This window comes from Piliocolobus tephrosceles, chromosome 9 (assembly GCF_002776525.5).
Source record: "Piliocolobus tephrosceles isolate RC106 chromosome 9, ASM277652v3, whole genome shotgun sequence".
Taxonomy (NCBI): Eukaryota; Metazoa; Chordata; class Mammalia; order Primates; family Cercopithecidae; genus Piliocolobus; species Piliocolobus tephrosceles.
Genome location: NC_045442.1, coordinates 83,793,925 through 83,815,498, shown reverse-complemented (window position 1 = coordinate 83,815,498; position 21,574 = coordinate 83,793,925). Strand labels below are relative to the sequence as shown.

Sequence of the window (21,574 nt, the reverse complement as noted above, 5' to 3'; positions counted from 1 at the left end):
ACCGCAAGGTGCTTGTCTCTGCCCCAACAAGTAAGGGGACTCAGTCTCAGTTGGGAAGACCTGAAGTTTGGGGTGACTCTAAGGCAGAGGGTTGCAATCATCTGGATACCTCTTCACTCACATGTTGGGCCCCTGGTGAGATGGTTGAAAGGCCACGCTCAACTGTAGTCCCCTGAGATCCTACATGTAGCTTCTCCAGCAAGGTGGCCTCAGGGTAGCAAGGGGTGGGGCTCCACAGTCTCCCAATGGACAAGGAGTCACATGGTATCACTTCCCCGGTGCCCTATCAGCTGAAGACATCACAAGCCACCCCAGCTTCAAGGAAAGGGGACACAGACCCCATCTGTCAATGAGAAGAGTTTCAATGAATCTGGGGACCGTTTTTAAATCCACCACAAGTGGGGCTCAGAATATTTAACAACTGCTGCGGCACAACCCACTCACCTGAATGGCTGTTGTCTGCAGGGGTGGAGCAGAGCTTGAATAGTGGCCCCTGCAGGGCCAGGCCTCAACCCTTAGCGCTGGATGGCAGGGAGTCTATGGGGCCCCAGGGGAGGCTCCTGGGTGTTTGGGGTGCAGCAGCTATTCACCAACATGTCTTAGTCTTTTCAGACTGACATACAAAATACCATAAATAGGTGGCTTAAAAACAGACTCTTATTTCGCACAGTTCTGCAGACTGGAAAGTCTAAGATCAATTTAGTTCCCGGGGAAGGTCTCTTCCTGGCTTGCAGAAGGCTGCCTTTTTGACAGGTCCTTCCATGACCTTTCCTCTGTGCTTACACATGGTCACGGGGGGAAGAGTTCTCTCTCTCTCGCGCGCTCTTTTCATAAGATCACTATACCATCATGAGGGCCCCACCCTCCTAACCTCATCTAACCCTAATTACCTTCCAAAGGCTCATGTCCAAACACCATCAAACTGGGGGTAAAGGCTTCAACAACACACAGTCAGACCATAACACAGCAAGGCGGGGGCCCTTTGGGAGTTTAACAACCTTTTAGTAGCTGTATCAGTGTGTGTCTCTTGGATCCCAGCCCTGGGTGAGGATTCTTTTTCCTTTTCTTTCAGTTCAAGTCCTGCTCTGTGTGCCAACTTGCTTTCAGTGCTGAGCCACTGCCCAGCTGCTTTCTGCCAAAGCCCTTTAGAAAGGATTTAGAGGGGCCAGGCACGGTGCTTCAGTCTATAATCCCAGCACTTTGGGAGGCCGAGGCGGGCAGATGACAAGGTCAGAAGATTGAGACCATCCTGGTTAACACAGTGAAACCCCCTCTCTGCTAAAAAATACAAAAAAAAAAAAAAAAAATAGCCGGGCATGGTGGCAGCGCCTGTAGTCCTAGCTGCTGGGGAGGCTAAGGCAGGAGAAAGGCATGAACCCGGGAGGCAGAGCTTGCAGTGAGCGGAAATTGCACCACTGCACTCCAGCCTGGGTGACAGAGTGAGACTCTGTCAAAAAAAAGAAAAAGAAAGAGAGAGAAAGAAAGAGGGAGAGAGAGAAGAAGGAAGGAAGGAAGGAAGGAAGGAAGGAAGGAAGGAAGGAAGGAAGGAAGGAAGGAAGGAAGGAGGGGGGGAGGGAGGGAGGGAGGGAGGGAGGGAGGGAGGGAAGGAGGGAAGGAAAGGAAAGGAGAGACAGAAAGAAAGAGAGAGAGAGAAAGAAAGAAAGAAAGAGACAGAAAAAAGAGAGAGAAAGAAAGAAAAAGAGAAAGAAAGAAAGAGAGAGAGAGAGAAAGAAAGAAAGAAAAGAAAAGAGAAAAGGAAGGAACAGACTTAGAGGATCTCTCTGCCCTGCAAGCCCTCCTGACCACTGGTTCGATGGGTTCTTTTGCAGCCCACCCCAAAACAGCCCTCACGTGGCCAAACAGGAGCCTTGAGAAGAGCTGCAGCCAAGGAAATTTGGTCACATCCAAGTACGTACCCAGCAAGGGGATCTGCTTAAGCAGAGCCATAAAGTTGATTCATCTCCCCTAGTGGGGCAGAATGGGCATCACCCCCCACTGCCTCCCTGCCAGCAGAGAAAGCTGGGACAGGCCTGGAAGCAGGAGGTCTGCTCAGATTAGAGGGGAAGCTCTCTCTGCCTGGTGTCAAAGCTGGAGCGGCATGGGTGTAGGGGGTCACAGCCCCCTGTGCTGACTCCCACCAGGTGACCCCCATGGCACCTGGGGAAGGAAGCAAAGGGGACCTGGCCAGGACACCAGCAGCATCCACAGCACCTGCTAATCATTTTTGCTGGAGTAACCTTTTGGGCACTTCTGATAAAGCAGACACATTCCACAGGTGCTTTTGCAATTGCTCTTTGGAATGTTTTAAAAACACACCTATGTTTTTAAAGATAATTTGGAGTCTGCCTAGTTTAATTTCAGCATAGGGGAAAAATAAGGGAGTAGTGACAAAGATTCTTTGCTTGAGCAAACTAGAGTCAGGCTCCTGAATCTGCTGGGCTCATCTGTGCACTTTCTTATAAAATCCAGTTTGAGCAACAACCCCACGAAGTCAATTCAGCAAGAATCCCCCTTGTTCCTATCTGACCACTCCCAATATCTGATCAGGGTCCTCATCCTCCACCTTCCCAGGTGATGTCTGGTCACCCTGGCCTTTCTTCAGCAGGTATCCTGTTAGGTCAGTTTAGCCAGCATCACCCTCACCCCTGACGTTTCCTCTTGGTAATTTTCCATCTTTCAACTCCTACCTGCTCCATGGCTCCAACTCTCAACTTCTCATGCTGTTTTTAGAATGAGCCTGACTGTATACTGAGGTCTGTTTTCACTTATTGCAATAGTCCTGAATAAAATCTGGTTTTGCTACTTTATCGTCTAGCTCTGGTTTTTCTTTGCCGTAAGGTATTCCCTGCTTGTAGCCTTGCCATAGCTCTATCATCGTTGCTTTTTAATTCCCTCCAAGAGATGATATCTACATATACTCCTTCTCTATCCACAGATCAATGTTTTGCATTTCCTAGGAGCTGAATTCCTTTCCCTCCATTGCAGCACTGGCTGGGAGAGAAGGCACAACATGGTCCAGCATACTGAGCCCCAAGTTTGCCCTGCAGCATGATTTGAGACACAGTGTTCGTGCCGCACAGAAATATGTGAGCTCTCCAATAGCCTTTCATACATTTGTTTTCTGCTTAAACTACAGAGTAGATGCTCTTGTTAGCACCTAAGAACACTCTCAATTACACAGAACTACACCCTAACGACATTTTATCTCTTTACGTGTCCTCTCAGAAAAACTGTAAGCCCCTTGAAGGCAGGAACTTTATTTGTTTCTAAACATTCAGGGCCTAGTAGATAGCAGGCATTCAACAAATATTTTTGAATAACAACAAACAAGAGTATGGACTTTGGGAACAGGAGAGCCTACTAGTCAGTGAGCCTGAGCCAATCCTTGATGGCCTCCAGTTCTAAGAAGACTCTCTGGGCCCCCTTAGGCTCCCTGTGGAAGAAAGCTTACCCAGCCAACCCTAATAAAAATACTTCCCAGACAGATCTAACAGGACAAAGTGGGGTTGCTCAACTCTTTCGGCAGCCCCTTCACCCCAGGTGTTGTTTGGGGTTCTGACACTGCCATGGCATGGCCAGCATGATGGCCCCTGTGGCCGCTAGAGCTGCTCTGTAAGAGCTTCCCACCCCTGACCCGCAGTCCATGAGGGCAAGGCCAGAACCGGGCACATGCCCACTCGTGTTGGTCTCATGCTCTCAGGGGGTAGAGCTAGCGTGTTGGACTTGGCTTGTTTAGGGTCACCTTCCCGAGGGTTGACAACTATCATCAGCAGCAATGATAGAGCTATGGCAAGGCTACAAGCAGGGAATACCTACGGCAAAGAAAAACCAGAGCTAGACGATAAAGTAGTAAAACCAGATTTTATTCAGGACTATTCCAATAAGTGAAAACAGACCTCAAAATCAGCATTCCCTTGGCAAGGAATAAAGAGGGAATGGATTTGTGGTCAGCAACCCACATTGTTACACCGCCAAGCATTCTGCCTGCAACAGGGTGGGGCTGGCCAGGGGAGGCTCCACAGGGAAGGTGAAAGCTGTGCAGAGTTTTGCAGGACGACTCAGTGCTTATCAGGTAGACAGATAGGAAAGAACATTCCAGGGAGAGGGAGGAATGCTAACAACAGCAGGGGGTCTGGTCTGTACCCGACATGCCAAAGGAATCGTGTGTCCATATCAACAGAGGAGGGAGAGACAGAAGAGAAAGAGCAGGTCAGGGCTTGAGTCAGAGCAGGCTCATGCTGTGGGGCTAAGAAGCTCAAAGGATTTCCAGGGACCGTGGGGAGGCTTTACAGGGATAGGCAGGGGAGGATCTTAGCCTGGCTTTCATAAGCCTCTGGCTTAAGTATGGAAGGTGAGTCTGCGACAGGGAGCCCAGCGCCAAAGTGTTGGAACACTCTAGGGAGACACACAGACCAATTCCCTCCCCCTAACAGCCCTGCGCTTTGGGGTCCTGGGGTACTTTCCTGGGAGAAGGCTGGCCTTGGCTACCTCTGTCCTTGACCAAGGACGTCGTTTTAAATATTTGTGATGTGTCCTAGGTCACTGCATCTCTGTTCCTGCAGTGAAGAGCAGACACTGATTCCCCAAGCTCCTACTCTGAGACCACAAATATCTGCAATACCTCGGTGAGCACTAGGCCTGAGTGTGAGTTTGCAGGCACTTCCATGGCCCCATGCAGGTGTCCAAGATCCCTTGTGGTATTTGGCCAAGGTGGGCCCTGTGTGATGTCCTAGCGTGGTGACTACCTGTGTTCCTCGGCATCTTCCAGGGAATTCTGGGCTCAGCCTGGGGATTCATGCGGGCGCATCTCTGTGATCTGCTCTGTTGCAGGATGTACATCAGGTCTCTCAGACCCGAGTCCCTGGTGCCTGGCGCTCAGCCTTGACTTAAGTGCTCGGCCCACCCTGCTGGGCCAGCCAGTTCCTGCTCAGGGCCACAGCCCTGTAACCAAAGCTTCCTTCCCAGGACTCAGGAATTCTCCCACTCCGGAATGCCTTGCCGCTGGGGTGACCAGGTCTTCACTTGTGAAACAGGAGTCAGCCATCTCAGCCCTGTGCCTGGCCTGGTGGAACACGGGTCACCGCCCCAACCTGGGGGCAGCCGCCCCATCCCAACGCAGTCGCTGCCGTTCCCCATGCCTCCCTGTGCCCAGCTAACCGGGGGACTTGTCCCCTGGGAACAACTGGGTACGCAGGATGCCTTTGGTTTCAGCCCCTCCTCCTCTTCCCGGGCTGCCTTTGCTGCCTTTACTCCCCGGACGGCCCCTTTCCCCGGGCTGTGTTCACATAGGCTGGGAAGGGTCCCTTGCAGACAGATCTTGGACAAGGTCGCGCCCGCATGCCTCCCCTCGTGACCAGCAAGCTCTTAAAAGCGGTCCCTGCCCCAGAGCCCGTGTCGCCTCCAACCGGCAGTCCGGGCGCAGTGCCGCCTAGTGGCGCCAGGCGTGCCTGGAAACCCGCTCCTGCAGCGCCCTCTCGTAGCGGCTTCCGCCCGCAGAAAGGCTTTCTCCGGACAGAGAAGCGGGCGCGCGGGGGCGGACGTGTGGGGCCTTGCGCGAGAACCTGACTCTCCGCCGCAGCAGCGGAAGCCGGAGTGACGCGTTCTGTTGAACACCAATTTTCTGGAGCGCTGTGTGTTCTTACAGCTGAGCAGTCTGTTTCTCCAATCAGATTTCAAAGCCACTTCACTGCACTGGCCCCTGTGGGTCACTGTTGCACCGCCCTGGCCCACGTGGGTCCCTGAGTAGCGACCCGCCGGGGCCACCTGGCTGGACCAAAAAGACACACTTTGGACTTAATCCGTGAGAAAAAAAAAACTTCAGTAAGAAACAAATCAATAGGCAAGTCAAAGACTAGGAGAAAATATGCATAAAACATAACAAGTGACTTGATTCCTGATTCTGAAGTATTAATAATTCCTATAACTCAACAAAATGTTCATTCTTTTTAAAAAAGGCTGGGTAAACTATTCACAAAGGAACGTAGACAAATGCCAGTACACACACGAGAAACGCATACACATCCACAAACTTCAAACAAGCCCACCTCATATATTTCTGGCGAGTAAGGAAAACAATGCAAACACTTTTGAAAATGGTTTGGTCGTTTCTTGTAAATTTAAACAAATACCCTATTATATAATCCAGCGAGTCCATCCTTAGGTTTTTATCCAAGGATAAAGAAGTGAAACTCATATCTAACAAATAGATTTATAAAACAATGAAAATAGAAGCTTTATTCATAAAAGACAAAAACTAGAAATAACCCAAATATTCATTCACAGGAGAACGAATAAACAGACTAGATTGAATCCATACAATGGAATGTTAGCAGACAATAAAAAGAAAATGAACTATTGATGCCACCTACTACACGGCAGAAGCTCTGAATCACGTTCCTGAATGAAAGACGTCAGGTATGAAAGAATATACATTGTATGATTCCATTTATATGAAAACAAATCTGTGGTTTAAAAATCAGACTACTATTAAGTTGATGCAAAAGTAATTGCGATTTTTGCCATTTTTTTTTTTTAATAAAAATAGTTGCGTTGGGGTTTGTGGATGGAGTGGCATGGCAGAGGTTAGCTGAAGGGGGCATGAAAGAACTTTTTGGGGGTGCTAGAATGTTCTAAATCTTACAGTGGGGGAGGGACAGGAATGCAGGCATTTGACAACACACATTGAATTGTAAAATTTAAGATTTTACATTTCATTGTATGTAAATTACTTGCCAATAAAAACACTATGAATACAGCAGTTATGAACATTTGTGTGTAGATTTTTGTGCAAACTTAAATTATAATTGCCCAGGAATGTGATTTTTTTTTTTTTTTTTTTTTTGAGATGGAGTCTTGCTCTGTGGCCCAGGCTGGAGTGCAGTGGCCCTCAGCTCACTGCAAGCTCTGCCTCCTGGGTTCACGCCATTCTCCTGCCTCAGCCTCCCGAGTAGCTGGGACTACAGGTGCCTGCCACCTCGCCCAGCTAGTTTTTTGTACTTTTTAGTAGAGACGGGGTTTCACCATGTTAGCCAGGATGGTCTTGATCTCCCAACCTCGTGATCCGCCCATCTCGGCCTCCCAAAGTGCTGGGATTACAGGCTTGAGCCACCGCGCCCAGCGTGATTGTTGACTAATATGATAAGTACATGTTTTTTGAGAAACTGCCGATCTATTTTTGGGAGTGGCTGTGTGTATCATGTTATATTCCCACAAGCAAGGGGTGAGAAATTTGGTTTCTCTGCATCCTTGCTAGCATTTGGTTTTATCACTACGTTTTTATTTCAGCCGCTCAAATAAGTGTGTAGTGATTTCTCATGATCTCAATTTGCATTTCCCCAAAAGCTAATGATGTTAAATATATTTCCACATGCTTACTTTCCTCAGCGATGAAATGTCTCTTCATGTCTATTGCCCAATTTCTTATTAGATTATTTTTTTACTGTTGAGTTTTGAGAGCTCATTATGCATTGTAAATGTGAGTCCTTTGTCAGATACGCGATTTGAAATATTTTCTCCCCTCTGTAGCTTGTCCTTTCATCATCTTAACAGAATATTTTGCAGAGGCAAAGTTTTTAATTTTGATGAAGTCCAATTTATCAATTCTTTCTTTAATGAATCGTACTTGGGTGCCATGCCTGTGTATCCTCATCTCCTAGGTCCAGATGATTTTCTCCTGTGTCTTCCTATCATAGCCAGAAACTAGAAAAGAACCAAAATATCCCTCACTAAGTGAATGCTTAGACTAAGTGACACATCTATGCCAATATTCAGCAATAAAAAGAAACAAATTATTGATGCAAATAACTAAATGGAGGAATCTCAAGAGCATTAGGCCAAGTGAAAAAAAAAGCAATCTCAAAAAGTCACATACTATACGATTTCACTTGTATAACATTCTTCCAGGGGCAAAATTATAAACATGGAAAATAGATTAGTGGTTGGCAGGCGTTAGAGGGGGTGGTGGGGAAGAGTGACTACAAAGAGGTAGCAGGAGAGATCTTGGGGTGATGGGATGGTTTTGTGTCTTGGTGGTTATGGGAATCTACACATGTGATACAATGTAATAGAAGAATGCACATGGTGTAATGTCAGTTTCCTTGTTTTGATATTGTTCTATAGAACGTAAAACATTGGGGAAACTGGGTGAAGGATATTGGGACCCCTTCACAAATTCTTGTCAATCTATGATTATTTGAAAATTTAAAAGTCTAAACATACCTAAAATAAAAACCTAAAAGGCAAAAAAGTAATGCATGCACTTGATAAAAATCAAGTACTACAAAAGAGTAAATGGTGAAAATAAATCTCTGCACCACTCTAGAGACCCCAACCAAAGTCCTCTCCAAACGCTCTCACAGTTGTTAAGTTTCTTGTATATGCTTCTAGAAATTCCTCTTGCATGTGCTTCTAGAAAATCAAGAAGTACAAAAGAGTAAATGGTGAAAATAAATCTCTGCACCACTCCAGAACCCCCAGCCAAAGTCCTCTCCAAACTCTCTCACAGTTATTAAGTTTCCTGTATATGCTTCTAGAAATTCTCTAGATATATGCAAAAATGTATGTACTTTCCCTCCTTCTCTAGCTTTTGTCTAATGCTAGTCTTCTTTCAATTTGAAATTATATGTATTTAATATATCTTTGGGAAAAATTAATACTTTTTAATAGCAGTGTAAAATTTCACTGTGAATGTACCATAATTTATTTAACCAATCTCTACTCATTTAGTCTGTTTTTGGTTGTTTAGGCTGGTTTTAGTAACTTGTTATTGGAAATTATTACAATAAACATTCTTATATTACTTTGTATCACCATACAATAGACTCCTAAAATATTGTGTTTAGATCAAAGAGTATGTGGAATTGTACTTAAGATAGATTTTTGTCAAGATGCCCCAAAAATAGCATTCTCATCAGTACAGAAGGAAAATACCAATTTCCTAAACCTCTTACTAAGACAGTACATCTTCAAAATTTGATCCTCACTCATCTGGTGGACAAAGTATAGTAATTCAGTGTTTCAGTTTGACTTCCCGTGATGACAAGTCAAGTTTTTAAAATGATGCTTTTTATATATTTAAAGGCCTTTTGTGTTGTTTTCCTGTGAACTGTTGGCTCAGGTCCGTCATTTAGTGGAGTTTAGTGAATCTGCCACGTTTCCCTAATCAATTCTCTCTCCTACCACTGGAAAGGAATACCACAATTGTTTATCCATTCATTAGTTGACAGACATTTGGATTATTTCTGCTTTTAGGGTATTATGAATAATGCTGCTTTGAATACACTTGTACAAGATATTGTGTGGATATATGTTTTCAGTTCTCTTGGGTATGTATCTAGGAGTGGAATTCCTTGGTCATATGATAATACTACACTCAACTTTTTGAGGAACTACCAAACTGTTTTCCAAAGTGACAGCACCATTTTATGTTCACACCAGCAATGAATGGGGTTTTCAATTTCCCTGCGTCTTCACCAACACTTCTTATTTCCTGTCTTTTTCTATGAAAGCCATACTAATGGGTGTGTAGTTGTATCTTATTGTGGTTCTATTTGTACTTTCCTAATGACTAATAATGTCAAGCATCTTTGCATGTGCTTTTTGATCATGAGTATACCTTCTTTGGAGAAATATTTATTCAAATTATTTGCCCATGTTTTAATTAGTTTATTGTCTTTTATTGCTGAGTTGTTAGAGTTCTTCATATATTCTGGATACAAGTCGCTTATCAAATTATATATATGATATATATCACATATATATCATATGATATATATGTGATTATCATATATATATGATTTGCAAATATTTCCTCCCATTTTGTGGACTGCTTTTTGACTTTCTTGATGGTGTCCTTTGAAGCACAAAAGCTGTCAATTTTGATAATGTCCTGCTTATTTTTTTTTGTTTGGTCACTTCTGCTTTTGGTGTTATATCTAAGAATCCTTTTACCAATCCAAGGTCATAAACATTTACCTCTATGGTTTTATAGTGTTAGCTCTTACATTTAGAACTTTGATCCATTTTGAGTCAAGTTTTGTACATGATGTAAGGTAAGTGTCCAGTTTCATTCCTTTACATGTGGAAATCCAGTTGTCCCAGCATCATTTGTTAATGCCTTTTTTTTAATCCTCTTGAATTGTCTTGGCACCTTTGTCAAAAATCAGTTAACCATAAATGTGAAGGTTTAATATTGGATTTTCTATTCTATTACATTTCTAGTATTGGGCTATCTTGATTACTAGACGTTGGTAGTGAGTTTGGTTTTCTTTGGGGTTTGGGGGGTTTGTTTTGTTTCATTTTGTTTCTGAGATAGGGTCTTGTTCTGTTGCCCAGGCTGGAGTGCAGTGGCTTGATCATAGGTCACTGCATCATGGACCTCTTGGGATTAAGTGATCCTCCCACCTTGGCCTCCCAAGTTGTTGGGACTGCAGGCACACACCACCATACCCAGCTAATCTTTTTTTATTTTTTTTAGAGATGGGGCCTCATTATGTTGCCCAGGTTGATCTCAAACTCCCGGGTTCAAGCAATCCTCCCAACTCAGCCTCCCAAAGTGCTGGGATTACAGGTGTGAGCCACTGCACCCAACCTGTAGTAAGTTTTTAAATCAGGAAGTGTAGTCCTCTCTCTTTCAAGATCATGTTGACTATTCTGGGTCTCTTGCATCTCCATATGAATTTCTGAGAAAAAGGCACACAATCTTTCAATCAAGATTGCATTGAATCTGTAGACCAATTTGGGAAACGTTGACATCTTAACAATATTAAGTCTTCCCATTCCGTGAACATAGGATGTTTTTTCATTTATTTAGGTCTTCCTTAATTTCCTTCAGTGGTGTTTTATTGTTTTCAGTACGTACAAGTCTTAGGCTTATTTGTTAAATTTATTTAGAAGCCTTTTATTTTGTCTGATGCCATTGTAAATGGAATTGTGTTCTTAATCTTATATTCAGATTATTCATTGCTAGTGTGTAGAAATATAATTGTTTTTCATATTGTTCTTGTATCTGCAATCTTGTTGAACTCATTTATTAGTTGTAATAGTTATTTTGTGAATTTCTTAGATTATATCATCTGTAAATATAGTTTACATCTTTCTTTTCAATTTGGATGCTATTTTTAAAATTTATGTACTTACTTATTTGCATAATTGCCCTAGCTCAGAGCTCTAATAAAATGGTGAATAGAAGTGGTGAGCATGGACTTCCTTTCCTTCTTCCTGGTCTTAGAAGGAAAGTATCCACTCTTTCACCCTTTGGGACGATGTCAGTTGTGGTTTTTCATAGATGCTCTTTATTAGATTTCACAAATTCTCCTCTTATTTCTAGTTTTATGAGTGTTTTATCATGAAAGGATATTGATTTTGTCAAATGCTTTTTCTGCATCTATTGAGATTAGGTGAATTTTGTCCTTCATTTTATTAATGTGGTATATTAATTAGATTTGTTTTATTATGTTAAACCAACTTTGCATTCCTGAAATAAATTTTGCTTGATTGTGATACGTAATCATTTTATATGTTTCTGGGTTTAGTGTGCTAGTATTTTGTTGATAATTTTTGTATTAATATTCGTGAAAGATACTGCTCTGTTCTCTTAGAATGTCTTTTGTTTTGGTATCATGATAATAATAAGGACATCATAGAATCAGTTGAAGTTTGTTTCTTCTATTTTTGGAAAAGATTGTGAAGAATTGACAATAATCTTTTTTAAATGTTTGGGAAAACTAATCAGCGAAACCATTTGGTACTGAGTTTTTTGTGTATGGTGAGATTCTTAATTATTAATTTAATCCCTTTACTTACTAAGGGACTTACTTATTATTCAAATTTTCTATTTGTTCTTGAGTCAGTTTTGGTAGTTCCTGTCTTTCTAGGAATTTTTCCATTTCACCTAAGTTAAAATTTTGATGTCTTACAATTGTTCATAGTATTCCTTTATAATCCTTTTATTTCTATGAGGTAGTAGTGGTGTGCCATATTTCATTCTCTAAACATTAATAATTTAATAATTTAATTCCCTATACATTAATAATTTAATGATTTAATGTATAGGGAATGAAATAGGACACATAACTTTTTTCCTGTCAGTCAAGCTAAAGGTTTACTAATTTTATTGTTCTTTTCAGTGAAGCAATTACTGTTGTTTTTTCCCTTAGTGTTTTTTCTATTCCCTATTTTATTTATTTCAACTACAACCGTTATTATTTTCTTATTTCTGCTTGCTTTGGACTTAGTTTGAGCTTCCTTTTCTACTTTCTTAATGTGGAAGTTTGGGTTATCGAGATCTTTCTTCTTTTTAATGTAGGCATTTACAGCTATAAAAGTCTCCCTAAGTATTGCTTTAGCTGCATCCCATATACTTTGATATGTTGTTATTTTATTTTCATTCATTTCAAATAATTTTCTAATTTTCATTGTGATTTCTTCATTGTAATTTTCAATTTTCAAAATTGATTATTTTGGAGTGTGTCATTTAATGTCTACATATTTGTGGATGTCCGAAATTTCTTTCTGTTTTTGGTTTTGAATTTCAGTCCACTGTTGTTAGAGAACATATTCTATATGATTTCAATTATTTTAAATTTACTGAGTTTTGTTTTATGGCTGAATATACACGTATGTGTTTTCTATTGCTGCCATAACAAATTACCACAAATTTGTACCTAACACAAATTTATTATATTGTGGTTTTGAAGATCAGAAGTCTGACATGTCTTACTGGGCTAAAAATAGGAATCTGTGTGGTTATATTCCCTTGTAGAAATTCTCGGAGAGTTCCCTTGTTCTTTCAAGTTGTTGGTAGAATTCAGTTCCTGCAAGTTGTAGGACTGAGATTCCCACTTCCTTGCTGGCTGTCAGCTGAACTGTTCCCAGCTTCTAGAAGCTACCCACATTCCCTTATTAATAGTCCCCTTCCTCCATCTTCAAAGGCAGCAATGGTGGATCAAGTCCATCAGTTTAGTAGTCACTTAAACCTTTCTCACACCTCAATTGTCTCCTCCTTCTTCCATTTCATCTCCCTACCATGACCAGGAAAGTGTCTCCACCTTTAAGAACTCATGTATTTTGATTGGGCCCACCCAGACAATCCAGGGTAATCTCTGCATCTCAAGGTTTATACCCTTAATCATACCTGCAAAGCCCCTTTTGTCATGTAATATAATGTGATTCCAGGGATTAGGGCATGGATATCTTTGGGGGCCACTATTCTTCTCATGACAAGATTTATTCTTGAGAACATTCCATATACACATATAAAGAATGTCTATTCTGTTGGTGGTGGTGGAGTGTTCTATGGGTAACTACTAGCTCTAGTTGGTTTACTGTTTTTTTCATATCTTCTATGTCCTTGTTGATCTTCTGCCTAGTAGTTCTAGCCATTGTTGAAAGTGCAGTAATAATATCTCCAACTACAGTTGTCGAATTTTCTGTTTCTCACTTCAGTTTTTGCCTCATGTATTTGGATCTCTGCTATTAAGTGCATATATATTCTTAATTGCCATGCATTCTTAATAGATTGAAACCTTTACAATTATAAAATGTTTTTCCTTGTCTTTTGTAATAATTTTTGCCTTAGAGTCTATTTGGTCTACTGTTAGTATAGCCAGACACTCTAGCTCCCCTTTGGTTACTACTTTCATGGTTTATCTTTTTCCATCCTATTACTTTCAACCTATTTGTATCTTTGAGTGTAAAATATGTCTCTTATAGATAACACATAGTTGATTCAGTTTTTAAAAATCAATTTTGACAACCTCTGCATTTTGATTAGTATGTTTATTTACATTTAATATGATTTACTGAAAAGATAGACTCTACACCTTCCATTTTGCTATTTTTATATGCCCTACATCTTTTTTGTTCTTCTATTCCTTTATTACTGCCGTCTTTTGAATTCAATTGATATTTTCTAGTATATCGTCTTAATTCTTTTATTTGTTTTTTTTTTTTTTTTGAGACGGAGTCTCGCTCTGTCGCCCGGGCTGGAGTGCAGTGGCTGGATCTCAGCTCACTGCACGCTCTGCCTCCCAGGTTTACGCCATTCTCCTGCCTCAGCCTCCCGAGTAGCTGGGACCACAGGTGCCCGCCACCTCGCCTGGCTAGATTTTTGTATTTTTTAGTAGAGACGGGGTTTCACCGTGTTAGCCAGGATGGTCTCGATCTCCTGACCTCGTGATCCGCCCGTCTCGGCCTCCCAAAGTGCTGGGATTACAGGCTTGAGCCACTGCGCCTGGCCTCTTTTATTTGTTTTACCAAATATTTTTAGTTATTTTCTTATTCTTGCCCTGGGGATTATAACCTTAAAACAATCTAATCCATATCAGTCCAACTTATTTTCAACAATATATTAAAAGATTGCTTCAGTATATTAAAGATTCAACAATATATTAAAAGATTGCTTCAATGCCCCCTTCCTTTGTGTAAATATTATCATACAAATTACATCTTTATACATTATAAGCCCAACAACCCAGTTTTACAATTACTCATCTATGTAGCTATTTTTAAATCCATAAGAATTACAAATAAAAATACATTACACTGTCATTTTATTTATGTAATTACCTTGCAGTGCTCTTTATTTCTTTGTGTGGATGAAGTTACCATCTAGTGTCCTTTCATTTCAGCCTGAGGTACTCCTTTTAGTATTTCTTGTAGGTAAGATCTACTCATGGTGGATTCTCTCATTTTTCATTTATTCAGGCATTTCTTCATTCTTTTTTCAAAGATACCCTTGCTAAATATAGAATTCTTGGTTGACAGTCATTTTCTTACAATACTTTTAATATGTTATCCCATTGCCTTCTTGCCTGAATGGTTTTGATAAGAAGTCAGCTGTTAATCTTATTGAAGTGTTTGAAACTAGAGTGTATATGCTGAGTTATTTTTCTTTTGTAGCTTTCAAGATTCTCTTTTTGTCATTGGCTTTTGATAGTTTGACTCTGATGTATCTAGGTATAGATTTCTTTGTTTTTATACCACCTGAAGTTCACTGAACTTCTTGAGCATGTAAATTAATGTTCTTCATCAAATTTGGGAAGTTTATGGCAATTATTTCTTCAAATATTCTTTCTGTCCCTTTATCTCCTCTTCTTCTGGGATTCTTATTATATGCATATTGGTATTCTCTCTGAGGCTGTGTTCATTTTTCTTCGTTCTTTTGACTTTCTGTTCCCTGGATTGTATAATCTCAATTGACCCATATTCAACTTACTGAATCTTTTTTCTGCCTGCTCAAATTGGCTGTTAAGCCCCTCTGGTTAATAATTTTTTATTTCAGTAGCACTTTCAACCCAGAATTTTATTTTGTTCCCTTTTTTATATATAACTTTCTATCTCTTTATTTATATGCTGTATTTGGTAAGACATCATTGTCATGCTTTTTAAAATTCTTTAAACATGTTTTTGTTTAGTTGTTTAAACATGTTTTTAAAACTTGTTCTAAAGTCTTTGATAGTAAGTCCAATGTCTGGGCTTCCTCAAGAAAAAGTTTCTAATGGCTGCTTTTTCCCTGTGAATAGGCCACACATTTTGTTTATTTGCATTTCTCATAATTTTTTCTTAAAAACTGAATGTTTTAAATAAATAACGTGGCATCTCTAGAAATCAGACCTCACCCCTCTTCACAATTTGTTGTTGCTTCTGTTTGTTGTTGCTGATGCTGCTGTTTCTCTCTGTTTAGTGAATTACCTGGACTAAGTTTTAATGTATACTCTTTGTCATGTGTAGCCACTGAAGTCTTTCCTCAGTTTAGTTGTCTGTTAATTTTTGGACAGAGATTTCTTTAAATTCCATGCACCACTAAATCTCCCTACCTTTCCTGAGAAGCTTTGTGCATGTTGGGTCATGCCTTCAATGCTTCAGCAAGCAGCTGACAACTCTGCCTCAGAGTTTACTTCCTGCTTGCACAGAGCCTCAAAGCTAAACAAAAGTTGAGCTCTAGTTAGATCTGTCTTGGACATGTGTACAACCCCGCACATGCACATGGCCTTCTAGGTTCTTAAGAATATGTCAGAGCTTTTTCAAAGCCACTATGATTATCTCATTCCCCAGTTTTCCCTTTTAAGTGTTTTGGTCAGCCTCTCATTAGCCCCAACTGGTACTGCCATTTCAGGCAGTTGCAATGTTAAACAATTTTTGCTGATTGTTTTTGACAGATTCCCTCAGGATAGGGCTGTTCACACAGACTAAGCTCCGAACCATGTTAAGCAAAGACAATCCCAAAGGCTGGGTGTGGTGGCTTACGCCTGTAATCCCAGCACTTTGGGAGGCCGAGGCAGGCGGATCACAAGGTCAGGGGATTGAGATCATCCTAGCTAACACAGTGAAACCCCATCTTTACTAAAAATACAAAAACAAATTTAGCTGTGTGTGGTGGTGGGTGCCTGTAGTCCCAGGTATTTGGGAGGCTGAGGCAGGAGAATGGGGTGAACCTGGGACATGGAGCTTGCAGTGAGCCAAGATCCATCACTGCACTCCAGCCTGAGCAACAGAGTGAGACTCCATCTCAAAAAAAAAAAAAAAAGACAATCCTTAAGAATGTGCCTTTTCCAAGAAGCTGTCAGATGGATCAAATAGTGACAACCTTCTGAGGATGGAAGTTTTTGGAGGGCTCCAAAACTATTCTGTCCTCCCCAGTGGCTACCAGGCTGCTGGTTTTCACAGCTGCCATGGTTGTGAGAATGTTAATTGCGTGTGTGTGTGTGTGTGTGTAGAGACAGAGGTTGTATCTGTGTTGTCCAGACTGGTCTCAAACTCATGGACTTAAGCAACCCTCCCATCTCAGCCTCCCAAAGTGCTAGGATTACAGGTGTGAGCCACCATGCCTAGCTGAGAACATTTATTTTCAAGTTTATCATACAGCTTAGAAAAGAAGACTATGAATAAGGCAAATTAAAACACCACAAAATGTGCTATTCTTACTGAGATTCAGCTATGTTTCTTGAATGAATCTAACTTGGATTGCTGAAAGCAATTTGGTTAATTTCCAGAACTCTGAAAAGGTTGATTTTGACATTTTTGCTAGTGCACTCGTTGTTAAGGAAGGATTTTCAGAAGTCCTTATTCTGACATTCTGCAAGTGTTTCTCTTGGTTTGAGTTTTCATGTGATTGTGTGGGGGTAGTTGTTTTTATTTTTGTTGTTGTCTTGATTGGTTTTTGGAGAGATGGTTTTCTACTGGATACACCTATGATTCTTTTCCTTAAAGTCAGACATTCATTTTTTTAGGATCTGTCATCTCAGCATTGACTTCTCTAAATCAGTTTACCCTTCAGTCTGAAAATTCAAGTCTTCCTTTATTTATTTATTTACTTCAGGAAAGTTGTTCTGAATATTAACTCAATACTTTTTTCTCCTTCATAGTTCAGGTTTCCTAACCAGGGGACAGAATGTCCTCCTCTGCACTGAATGGCCTCTGCCTTTGTCTACTGAAGACTGCCTGAGTATCTCTTGCAATTTAAAACAGGACCTGTCTGTAGAGCCTTCTCTGTACCCAGGACAGTTTAGAGGCCTGTGTGTGTTTCCACACTAATAGTAATTACAATAGTAATTATTACTACAAAGTGAGCATCTAATGCTTCGAAATCTGATATCATTTAATGACCTCAGCTACCCTGTGACGTGGGTATTATCTTCATTTGCAGATGAAGATACTGCAGCTTAGTCAGCAGACTAAGTCACCTAAATGCTCTGTCAGAAGCAGAGTTTGTACTCAGGAATGTCCAACTGCAAAGCCCATGTGCTTAAACAGTATGGCATGCTGATACACGCAGAAATACAAAAGATCCTCAGAAAATACTGTGAGTAATTCTATGCACACAAATTAGAAAATCTAGAGGAAATGGATAAATTCCTGGGAACATACAATCTCCCAAGATTGAATCAGGAAGAGACTGATGCCCTGAATAGACCAATATCAAGCTCTGAAATTAAACCAATAATAAAAAACCTACCAACGACAACAAAAAAAAAGCCCTGGACTAGATGGATTCACAGCTAAATTCTATCAGACGTACAAAGAACTGGTACCAATCCTACTGATTAAACCTCTTTAGGTTCCGCTACGTGTGTTGTTAAAATCTTCATTTCTGGTTTTCTAACAGTCTCTGATTCAACATTCGTTGCCAATAAACAATCCAGGTAGCCTCACCCTGAGTGGCTATCTGGCTGGGTGAGTTCTAAAAATGCCCAGGACTTCCAAGACTAGGTGAGATCTGAAGTAATGAAATGCCTCCATTCATAAAGGCCTGAAATTGTCCTGACTGCCCCAGTCCCAGGGACCAAGAAGAGCCTTTCAAGCTGTGATCCCAATACTTGTGGCTGCTGTGGGAATAAGGAAAGCAGCCCAGGCCTCCAGTGGGAAGATCAGATGTTTGCCCTTCATACCTCAGAGAGCCTTCATCCAAGTAAAATGGGTAGTGAGGAGCTGTAGATGACAGCATGAAGGATGAGGACTGATGCAGCAGCCATAATTAGATTATAGGTTTCTGTGGGATGTGCCATGACTGCTTACAAATGGGGCCCAACCGTGGAATTGAGTTATCAACTAAGCAGATTCCTGAGGCACAGATCATTCTGTCCTCCACAACGTGATTAAAGACTGCATGCTGCTCCGAAAGACCTCTGCAGCTGTGTGCTTGGAGGAATGCGTTTTTCCTGCTAAAGCATAAGAAAAAAGAGACCAGCAATTATTATCTTAGGCCTTGCAGCATCCTTTCTGGTTCCACAAGTTTGAGAAGGCAGGGGTGTGTGTGTGTGTGTGCGTGTGTGTGCGCGCACGCTGCATGCATGCTCATATAATGGAAGCGGGTACGCAAAAGTCGATTGCCTATATACCATCCCTCCAAACAGGTGTATAAGAGTGTTCTTTGAGAATGAGAAAGCAAGAAGGAGCACATCCCACACCTCAGCATTCATGCAGTCAGTTAGCAAACTCCTGAGCTCCCATGACATGCTAGACCCTGGGCTCAGCAGTGGAGCTTAGACATGTCCCAAATCAGGCGGTGGAAGTGGTGGGAAGCAACCACTCATGGACAGTTTCCCATGTGCCAGGCATGTGCCAGAATTGACATGCCGTCTCTCACTCCCATCCTCCATCACATTAGTGATTCTGCCATGAGTGACTCGTTCCTTTGGGTTCCTGTAAGTTCCTGTGGAGGGATCTGGCCACAGCAATGGAAAAAGCACCGAGGGAGCCTTTAGGAAACTCTGCTCTAGGTCAGGTGTATGATGCTGAAAAAATGGTGCACCCTCTTCAGACCTGTTTCCTGCTTTGCACAGCAAGCAGGTGGTGTTCTCCAAAGTCTCCTTGAAAATCCAACTTATTCTCGGTCATCATTTTGCAGAGGGCAGGTCCTGTCCCCAAACCCACCAGAGTGGAGGAGGGAATGAGCTTGCTAGCTCTGCCATGACCAGCAGGCAGCCTTGCGCAAGTGCTTCACTTCCCTGAGCCTCAATTCCTCTGCCTCGCCCCTTCTCAGAGACCACTCCTTATTTACCATCGTAAAGTCTGACCCGTCCTGACCACCATTATTCTCTCTCCATCCCCTGGTTTGTCTCTTCAGTACAGTTATTGCATTCTGTATCTCTTGTTGTTTCTTAGGTGGAGAAAGTACCTGTCTCCCTACCTAGAATGTGAGCCTCGTAAAGGAATGGACCTCATCTGTTTCAGGCTTGACCTCCAATGCCCGTCACAATAGAAGCTTAACACCATTTCTAATGCCAGAAGTCACAGGACAACAGCAACAATAGCAATATTTCTGTACCACCTCCATCATGACCCCATACTGGGACCTCGCTTTCCAAAGAGAAGTAGTTCCCAGCTTGGACCCTACCTTGCTGGGAGGGGTGCCCAGGTGTGGCCTCTCTGTGACTTTGGACTCTGGCTCTGGCTTGTGCCAGCCTGGCCTTTCCCCAAGGTAGGGAACTGGCAACCTGGGCATTTCCCAGCCAGCATCCAACTTTCTTGGGCAGGGTCCTTCCACACCATTCCTCCCAAATCCTCACTGGATCACCCTGGAACAAATGCAGGCGGAAGCTCGCATCCCCACCTCTGCTATTTCTGCTGGGTCCCCAAAGAGCTTTCTGGCCAGTGGCTGCTCCTTTTAGGCCCCACAGTGGGGCGCTGGGTAGACCTCGGTTGGCCTTAATTTTCCATTCACCTGAGGAGTGGTTCAATCTCACTCACTCCCATTGGGGTGGATGTCAGCCAAACTGGATGCATAAGGCTTTTGTGATTTGGGAATTGCAACAGGGGAGATAAAGCGCCTAGGAATGTCTTCGGTTGGAGAAAAGGGGCATGATCCTCACATTCTGTAACCTGAGCACTTTATCTCCCCTCTCCCCTTCCTTTCACTGATACAAGAAAGGAGATTCCAGCACTAGTTTCCTCAGTCCTTCTGCAGGGCAGGCTTCTTCATGGCCTCAAGGTCAGGGAGAAGAGTGTGCACAGGACACCTTACTTTAAGCAAAGGCCATAGACCATAGTTGAGAAAAGGAGTTAAATAAAGAGGCAGCCACCAACAAACCAGAGCCTTATGGTCACTCTGGTCCCATAGACTCTAGAGGTCAAAGGGCCTCCAAGCATTTGAGAATCAGAGAGGACAAGTAACTTGGCTGATATCACACAGCACGAAGGTGGCAGAGCCAGGATTCCACCTGCTGGCCTCCCAGATGTCTTTCCTGTTGGACCCTGCTTGCTGGCCACTCCTGGTGGGGTCATTCCGCTGTTAGTGTATTCATCAAACTAACAGTTGTGGTCCAGATCCCCTGCCTCTGGTGTGCCCAGCACCTTAGCTGGCACCTCCCTCAGCAAGCCCAGCCATCACCATCCTCCCAAGCATACTTCCTAGGGCTGTTTTGTCCATTATGGTCCCAGAATATAGGGCCTTTGGGATTTTTCAGCACCTGTAAAAAGGTTTGAAACATGAAAAAAAAATTGGCAGTTCTAAAATTCTCAAATAAAATTGTAGAAATGCCTTAGGAATTAAGTGTGTAATAAGATGTGAACACTTGATTACACACCTACAATTAGTCACATGTCTACGATATGTGAGTAATGTCAGGTCAGCTAGTGAACCGTTATATAGTAATTGCACATCACTTATATAGATATACACGAAGTGCACTTACTGACTTAGATGTGTGTGTGTTTTGTTGTTTGAAGTGGCGTGGGTGGAGGCTCCAAAATATAAAAGAGTGTAGAGGCGGTGACTCTTCAAATGGCCCTCACCCACCCCTTACCCTCAGCTCAGCCACCATGAAGCTTTCCCCTCCAAGGAGGACACACCTCCTTTCCTAGAACATTCTTCAGTGCCACAGGCTGCTCAGTCAGCCCTGATTCCAGAGTCTCCAGTGAGCGAGGCCTGGGGTGGCCCCAGCAGGATGAGCCACACTCCCCACAGCACTCGGCCTGGATGTGACGCCGGCTGCACAAAGCAAGAGGCAGCTGTTGGACACCTGCTCACCACACGTTCTGTTTTATCCTCCCAGCAACACCGAGTGAGGGAGGGAGTATTAACCCATCATTCACCAGGTCTTACCAGAGCCCAAGCCCAGGCTGTCCCCACTGCACA

General features: G+C 42.4%; 1 pseudogene across 1 annotated transcript; it reads left to right on the top strand.

Moving 5' to 3' along the window:
- The first annotated feature begins 3,669 nt into the window (after window positions 1-3,669).
- On the top strand, window positions 3,670-6,732 carry LOC113225089 (annotated as a pseudogene). Its single transcript, XR_003309713.1, has 3 exons — window positions 3,670-3,884; window positions 4,679-4,710; window positions 4,831-6,732. The product of XR_003309713.1 is annotated as an uncharacterized LOC113225089 (transcript).
- The last annotated feature ends 14,842 nt before the right edge of the window (window positions 6,733-21,574 follow it).